Source organism: Catharus ustulatus, chromosome 5 (assembly GCF_009819885.2).
Source record: "Catharus ustulatus isolate bCatUst1 chromosome 5, bCatUst1.pri.v2, whole genome shotgun sequence".
In the NCBI taxonomy this organism is placed as follows: domain Eukaryota; kingdom Metazoa; phylum Chordata; class Aves; order Passeriformes; family Turdidae; genus Catharus; species Catharus ustulatus.
This window is the reverse complement of record NC_046225.1, coordinates 26696190-26703980: the sequence shown is the minus strand read 5'-3', so window position 1 is coordinate 26703980 and position 7791 is coordinate 26696190. Positions and strand designations below refer to the sequence as shown.

At 41.2% G+C, this 7791-nt stretch overlaps 1 protein-coding gene across 4 annotated transcripts in view; it reads left to right on the top strand.

Annotated features, from left to right (window-relative positions):
* SLC20A2 (solute carrier family 20 member 2) overlaps positions 1-7791 on the top strand; it is a 59073-nt gene that overhangs the window by 12157 nt on the left and 39125 nt on the right. The window contains exon 1 of one of the 4 annotated variants that reach the window (XM_033060056.2): positions 7261-7348. The exons of the other annotated variants lie outside the window; for them this stretch is intronic. The gene's annotated coding sequence lies outside the window, so the exon portion shown is untranslated. Of the gene's footprint in view, positions 1-7260; positions 7349-7791 lie in introns of those variants that run through there. 4 annotated transcript variants of the gene reach the window in all.

Here is a 7791-nt window from a genome sequence, read left to right as displayed (position 1 = left end):
CACACTCAGCGTGGGTTCCTGCGTGTTCTTGTGGAAGACTTTCTTGATGGAGAACTGTGCATTTGAGTTTGTGCAATTACTCTGTTTTCTGAATATACCTTAGAGAATCTCAGTCAAAATAGAATCCCAGGATTAGAGTAGCCAGTGGATCAGTTTGTAATTTTTAAAAATTTTAAATAGATTTTTCAGTAATGGATACTAGTGTTTTAAAGTAGATAGAGAATGGTCTTCTGCACCCCTAAATGTCGTGTTTGATTAGTCCATCAGCATATCCCAGATGGAAAGTACATTAGAGAACACTATAGTCCAGGTTCTGGATTACTTTAGAGAATGGAAAATACTTTTTGTAAATTGAGACATTTTTAAAACTGAAAAAGTTTATTTTTCTTATAAAGCCATGGTACTTTGGATTTGAAAGAAACAAACTTGTAATGTAACCCAAATTTATTGTAATCTATTTAGTTAGCAGTATTAAATCAAGTGATTAAGATATCTTCATGAACTTTAAAAGAAAAAATCAAATTGTGAAAGATATCTGGTTAAAAGCTTGAAGACAATGTTGGTTGAAATATTAAACCCATTTTGGAAGCAATGTATTCCACTATTTCAGAGAAACTCTTTTCCTCAGATAATATTATTAATTTGATTGAATTAAATATCTGCTTAATTCAAAGTGGAGAAATTGATTGATAGTTGAAGAAATGGCATAATTAATTTCCCTCTTTTTAATCTATGTATGGAAGAATGGAAGAGGAAATTATATGACTTCTGAAGGTCTTGGTGACTAGAAACCATTTTTTATTAATTATAGATTCCTTGATTCCTTTCTTGAAGAAAAACAATACAGTAATTTCACGATTACAAGCCGCACTGACTATAAATTGCATCTCCGGGTGTTGGCAAACATTTCGTTCTTTGTCCATACACAAGCCGCACCCAATTATAAACCGCTCTGTCGTTTGCAGTGAGGACCCGCATGCAGCAAAGTTGCCAAATAGTAACAGAATCGCGGGATGGTGGGGTTTACGGGCTCAGCCCTGCTCGGGGCGGCCGCCAGGGAGCGGCCCCGGCCCCGCTCGCCGCAGCTGCCGGGAAGCGGGAGAGCGGCATGCCCAGCCGCCTCTACTGCCGTGCTTGTTGGGGCTGGGCAGCGGGGGGCGAGCGGCACTGCTGCGCTTGTGGAGGGTGAGCAGCGCCGCTGCACTTGTCGGGGGCGGGCAGCGCCGCCGTGCTTGCAGGCTATCACTTCCGGGTTTGGAAATTTCCTAAGTTTGTTAATATATTAGCCGCTCCGGAGTGTACGCCGCATTTCCGGGTTGGGAGCTAAATTTTAGTCAAAATTATGCGGCTTGTAATTATGAAATTACTATACTTTACATTCTTTTTGCCTGTGTAGTCAGTGTTCTTTATTTATATGATTATCTACTTGCTCATTTGTTTTTTGGATAACAGTGGGTATATTTTCCTTATCAGTATGACAGAGGTAGACCTTGGTCCCTTCCAGGTCTTGCAAGAAATGTGCTCTGCATATGTTCTTCTGTATTTCAGAGGTCTCTTGATACGGTGTGATTGTCGTGTGGCTGCCATAGACTTAATTGTATTTATTTTTGGGGTTATTTCTCCTTTTCTGCTTGATTTTTTTCAGCTAATTCTGGAATTTGCACCCTTCCTTGGAGTAGTGTGGCTCTTCTCATAGTGCTTGTGGGGAGTGGAGAGGTCTGTGCCAGAGCTGTGCCACTCCCTCCCATTGTTGGATTGGTCATTTTCTGTGAGAGAGGTGCATAGTCTAGGGAAGTGCCAGCTTGAGCCATGGTGGGCATAACAGGATCTTGGCATGACTAGCTCTGATTCTTGCACCAGAAGGCAGGGAAGAGGGGAAGGTTCTTCATGAAATCCCTTTTGTTATTCCTGACCTCTCAGCAGCATCCATTCTATCTTTTCTCCGCTGGGCAGCCATCGGGCTGCTGAAATGTGTCACTGTCATCATTGTGGCTTAGCTAGGAACACCTCTTCCTGTGGAGGAACCATAGTAGCCACCATTGTTTGCTGGTGCTAAGTCCTCAAATACATTCTGCTGCTCAGTAACTTCCTTACAGAGGAAGCAGAGTGTGCCAAGCAGAGAAATTTTATTTGTTCAAGCTCTTTTGGAAGATGAATATGCTCGTCAGTCCATGTGTCCTGTTATCTTGCCCAAACTTTTAGCAAGACTCTTCATGCTCCACCTGGACACTGGCACTGGACCCACTGGATTTGCTTGCTGGCCTTCCATGAGAGATAAAGTCTGACTTTTCTTGACCTGCTTCATATGCCACATACCCTTAGTAACTCCTCTTGGAGGTGTTTGCTAAGCCAAGAACCCAGCTGTGGGACACTCTTTGGCATGTTGCATTGACAGTGATTTGATATCTAGCCCAAGTCTGTTGGCCACTTCTTTGGTTCAGTAGTATTGTCAACTGACAATGAAGCTACCAGGATGTTAATGCTGCCTTGTAGGTGAAACTCAAGATATTTGCTTCACCATCATGCTCCTCATGCCTCTAGCAGCAAAGGCTGCAGAGACAGATGTAGACTATTACATGGACTCAAGAACAGAGATCACCAGCCATTGAACTTTGAGGGGGAAACAGATCTGTTATTTGGCAGATGCCATGCTTTGCATGGTTGCCAGGCAGCATAAGCATGATCACCAGCCTCCTGGTGTAATACTTGGCTCCTAATCATGTGAAATCATGCCAAGGCCACAGCTTTCATTGCTGTTTCCCCTTTATATCTCTATTACTGCAATGCTCATAAGGAAAAAAAAAAAAACACAGCAAAATTTCCATTGCCAGAGTGTACTGGCCTCATCTACTTCCATTCACCTCCATAACCTCTGACACCTCTGTGAGTGTCATTGTCCCTCCTCTGTTTGGTTATAACCTTGGTTCTTTCCCCCTTTTAACATTCAGCTAGCTGATTTCAGCAGTGCTTCTGTCCTGTGGGCCACACCAATTTTGGAGGCTGGCAGTGAGAGCCAGCTGGTGTGGTTTGGCATGTTGATAGCTACTCACTCACTCCAGCTCTGTTTGAAGAGAGGGGGTTGCTGGACTCACGGAAGCTCCAGCCATCTCTCTTGGCTCAAACAGAAGGCTCCAGAGTGATTGTTCTCTGAAACCCAAACTGAAATGGAAATGGCAGGCAATCTGGGGCTGGACGTGTCAGATTTCCTTTATCTGAAAAATTTGCATTGTGGACTTTCGGCAACCACACTCTGGCTTTTCACCAAGGGCATCTTTGCAAAAGCCTCTCAATTTGCAAAATGCATATTTTTGGATTGCCACAGGAGTGTTTCATGGGCAGTTTTTATGTTCTGTGTAAAGTCAGTATAGGTCCATTAGTATTTCAGGATGATGCTCCTTGAGTTGTCAGCAGTAGCCAGGGCTTTTTTAATACTGTGCCCATGCTGATTGGTTTATTTGGATATGAGTCTGAGGAGGGGAAGATTAAGCTCATGGTGGCTCAGAACAGCAGCTCACCCCTTTTCTTGGTCTTAGTATGAACATGGGTATACTCTAGTCTCTGGTCAATTGGATGGAATCATAGGCCAGTTCTCTGCATTAGCTGGGGCAGTGCTTGAATCAGTGCTGGCCAAAGCCTTGCTCCTTCAGAATTGCTTTGCTGCCTTTGAACTCCTCCTGGCTTGACGTGGGCTTGTGCTGTGGTAGGGGTTGGAGTCAGCATGGCTCTCCCAGGCCACACAGCACCCGGAGTCTGTGTTATCCTCTGCGCCAGCCTTGACCTCCAGCAATTCCACTTGTGGGTTCCTCCCTTTCATTTCCCAGGGCTGGCTCACTCAGTAGACAAGTGTGATCTCAAGCAGAGTCACATGCTGTAACATGGCAGCTCTCCATGCATGCCTGTGCAGGCACAGCTAATTCACCTCAACCACTGGGAGTGGAAGTCCCCTAACTGGGCTGGGATGTCCTCTTTGAGAGCCCGCAAGCTCGGTGGAAAAAAAAGTTTGGATGACAGGGTGACAGAGTTCAAAGCCATCAAGAAAGCCCATCCAAGGCGTTTGATTCCTTAAAGCAGAGCAGTTGCTCCATCCCTGAATGCACAATGACTTCTTAATTATTATATCTACTGTGTTAGACTTTCCAGAGAGTTCCTGAGATGGTTTTTCTTGCAGTGAAACATGCATTCATCTCTTTTGGAGATTATTCTGATAGATAACAGAATGTTTTGAAGCTTGCTATCCAACATGCAAAAAAGCAGATGTGCTTTTATTGGCTCTTTTTAACTTAAACTGTGTTTGCAGCTCTCTGCAGAGCAAATGCTCAGAGTTTTGTTGGTATTCGTTGAGCATAATAGAAGTACCAGAACACCAAGAAGAGGTGCTGTGTTTCGTAGAGCACTGTTAAATCTCTGTTGGTCTCAAGGATTCAGTTCCGATATCTAGGTAATGATTTAGCTTGTGGTGTCCTGCTTCAAGGCCCCCATGGTGGAGATAGTCATGGGGGCCTTCAATACCAGAAAGAAGAGGGTATTACAAGAGTTGGATTTCTTCGAGGTATGATGGGGTACCATCTGTCACCCATTTTCATTCCTCCTCATTAATTTTATTTTCTTTGTTTATAGCTTGAGGGGGAATAAGGGTTCCTAGGCAGGGTCAGGGTCCCCAGTTCCAGGTGCTTATGGCTCCCAGTTTTAGAGTACCAGCAGATACGTGAGAGCCCAGAAGCTCCCATGGTTGATCAGTAACCTTATTTAGGCTGGCACAATATAACTGGAACAACATCTTGCAGCTTTTGGATGTTTTTATTGTATTTCTGTTCTTGACTAAATGCATTTTACAGGCATCAGGTTCCAGTTCTTATGGGGTTTTATGTTTGAAAATTATACTCATTCCCCATTTTTTTCTACTCAAAATGTATGTGTTTTAAAATATGAATAATCATTTACATATGTAGCCTTTCAACCTGTATGGCAAAAAAGGCCAGTTACATTTGATATAAAAGTTGCACTAAGTTGCAAAATTAACTTTTAGTGGTCACTGGGAAATGAGAACCTGGGCGTCCTTCAGAAAACAGCTGATGCAGAAATGCGAAACAAAGGGAGTTTAAAATTAAATATTTAAATTGCTGTTTCCTATTACTTTATTTAAGCCTGCATATAAATCTGCCTAGCATGAGTTTGTTGACTCAAACAAGGATCTATCAATTGTGGATTTACCAAAATAAATTACTCTTAAAACCAAATTACGAGATCTGATCAAGTTTGTAATTTATCATTTCTACAAATATTTGATTTGATGGGAACCAAACTGGTGCTTCCATTTCCAAAAACCAATCCTCGTAATTTATTCTGTGGTCTTATAAATTTTCCTTTGCTTGCTTCTTTAGTGGTGTCCCAAATTATAACTCTCTTTAATGGTCAACTTATCTTGGCTTGAATTTTCCCATGCCTGAAGTCCACAATGCTGATTTAGCAGAACAAAAACTTTGAAGATATTTCCTTTTCTCTGTGCTGTTTATTATATCCTTTGCTTTGTGTGTAGACCGAGCTCTGAAGCTTAGGTCAACAAGAAACCACCGTTGTGACCAGGCTGGCTCGTGGGAAGCAGCACTCGAATGGTTCCAGTTTGTAGCTCTCCTGGGTCTGAGATGCTTCCCACAGGTCAGGCTGGCAGCTTCTGGAGTTTGAAATTGAAATAGATACCTCTGAAATTACATATCACATCAGCAGTGTTTTTACCTGCATGCTGGTGGGGGCTGCTCTAGGCTGGGGGAATGGTCCTTTAAGGAGAATTAGGATGGATTTGATGCTTACTGGGACCCTTTGGGTTTGAGGCAGACATCAGCTATAAGTATTAATACATACAATCTACAGGAAAAGATTGATATACTTGTTGTTAAAATATGTTGCTTTTGTCCGTAAGGGAAAGTCACTGTGAAAGTTTTAGCCTCTCACTTTTCTAAAAACTGGAAACCTGTTTGCCTGCTATTACAGAAGCAAAATGAAAGACATCACAACCAGACTTAAGAGATGTAGCTTTTCATAAAGGTAGCAGCTATACTGCAGACTTAATTATAGTTGGGTATCAATCTTAAATAAAGAATCGACATTTCTTGAAAATAATCATGGCCCAATAGATACAATTTTTTGGGGGGTGGGGGGAAATTTTAATGTAATTTCTTTATTGCAGATTTCTAGTTGGAGTTGTGCCCTAATTCTTTATAGAAGGTGATGTAGGCTTGCTAATCCATGTGAGTTTTCTGAGGAAATGTAAAACACTTCTCAGTTTTACGAAATAAGCCCTGCAGATGTGCAGCTGAATTTAACCAATTCAGAAAATTCTGACTTCTTGTTAGGAAATATCCTTTATTCAAACTTGAAAAAATAGATGAGGAAATGATTATGTTTTCTAGTCTGTGTTTACAAATCTGAATTGATTTGGTTTTTCTCAAATGTTCAGGATGCAGAAAATTTACAGATTTAATTTTATTAAGCTGGAATATAATTACACATGTTTTAGTGACTCAGAATGGAATAAAACCTAGCAGATAAATTTATAAACCATAAATGTGTCCAAATAAATTTTTGTCTGTCAGATTTTTAACTGTGACAATGCAGTTTTGACTTTGTTTTTGCTGAATATGATAGCTTAATTGCATTATATAGTCTGAAAGCAAATATTTTATATAAAGCTAAGCCAGGTACTTTTAGGCAAACATTAGTTTTGCCTTGACTTATGTGCAAAAATGTTTCCCATTTAAAGGAAAGCAGTTGAAGGAATCTGGATTGGGTAATTTAGGCTGAACTGTTGAAAGTGAAGTTGTTTGCTTAGGCATTGAACCAGTCAAAACTTGTGCACATCTTTTACTTTCTGCAGTCTGTGTAGCCTGTGGGACCTCTGCTGACATGGATAAAGTAGCAAGCATGCAACATCATTCCCAAATTGGATGTACGTACCCTACTGTCACGTGCACTTGAATTAAAAGCACATTTAAGTGTGCTTGCAAATAGAAGGTCTGGGACTCCTCAGAGATTACCTGATCTCACCAAAACACTCAGCTGACAGTCAAAAAATGAGATTTCCTTTCTTGTCTATGCCTATGCCTGGGGGGTGGGTGGGGGAGGGAACGTTTTGTTGCTTTTAATGCGAGCTTCATTGGATTGGTTTGTTTGTCTGGTGCAGTCGTGACGCAGTGTTGTGTTTTATCAGTGCCCACCCCCAGCAGAATTCTTTGCTTAAGAGGAGGCAGATTTTCACCTACTGAATAAGAATCAGGACTCGCATTGATGCTTCTCAGTGTTGTCTTGTGTGCTCTCCTGTGCCAGAGTGAATTTTATCCCCGGACTGCGAGGTGTAAGTTATAGCCCTCTTTCTACCCTCTGAAAGTTTGCATGTTCAGATGTGACTGTGCTGAATTTTAGACTTCAACCTGTATTTCCAATCAAGAGGGAAGGTTAGTTGAAGAACTTAGCTTATTTTTCTCTTGAAACAACTTTTAAATACTGGGTGAGTTTTAAAGCCTTCTCTGCATGGTTTTCTTTTATAAAACATGTTTTCTGTAACCATGAGCACTTGTTTTCTCTGAATGGATCTTGAAAATCTTTAGTATTGAGTTATAAAAGCTACTTGCGTGTGAAAAAGGCTTTGTTCAGTCACTGAAGGATAAAATTTTCCTTTAGTTAGAGAAAAAGATGTTATCAGCAAATGCATGAGTACTTGTTGATACTTCACCTTTCTTACTTGTTTGTAGAATTGCTGAAAGTGACTTCTGTCTATTTTTAGTGAATGTTTTCAGC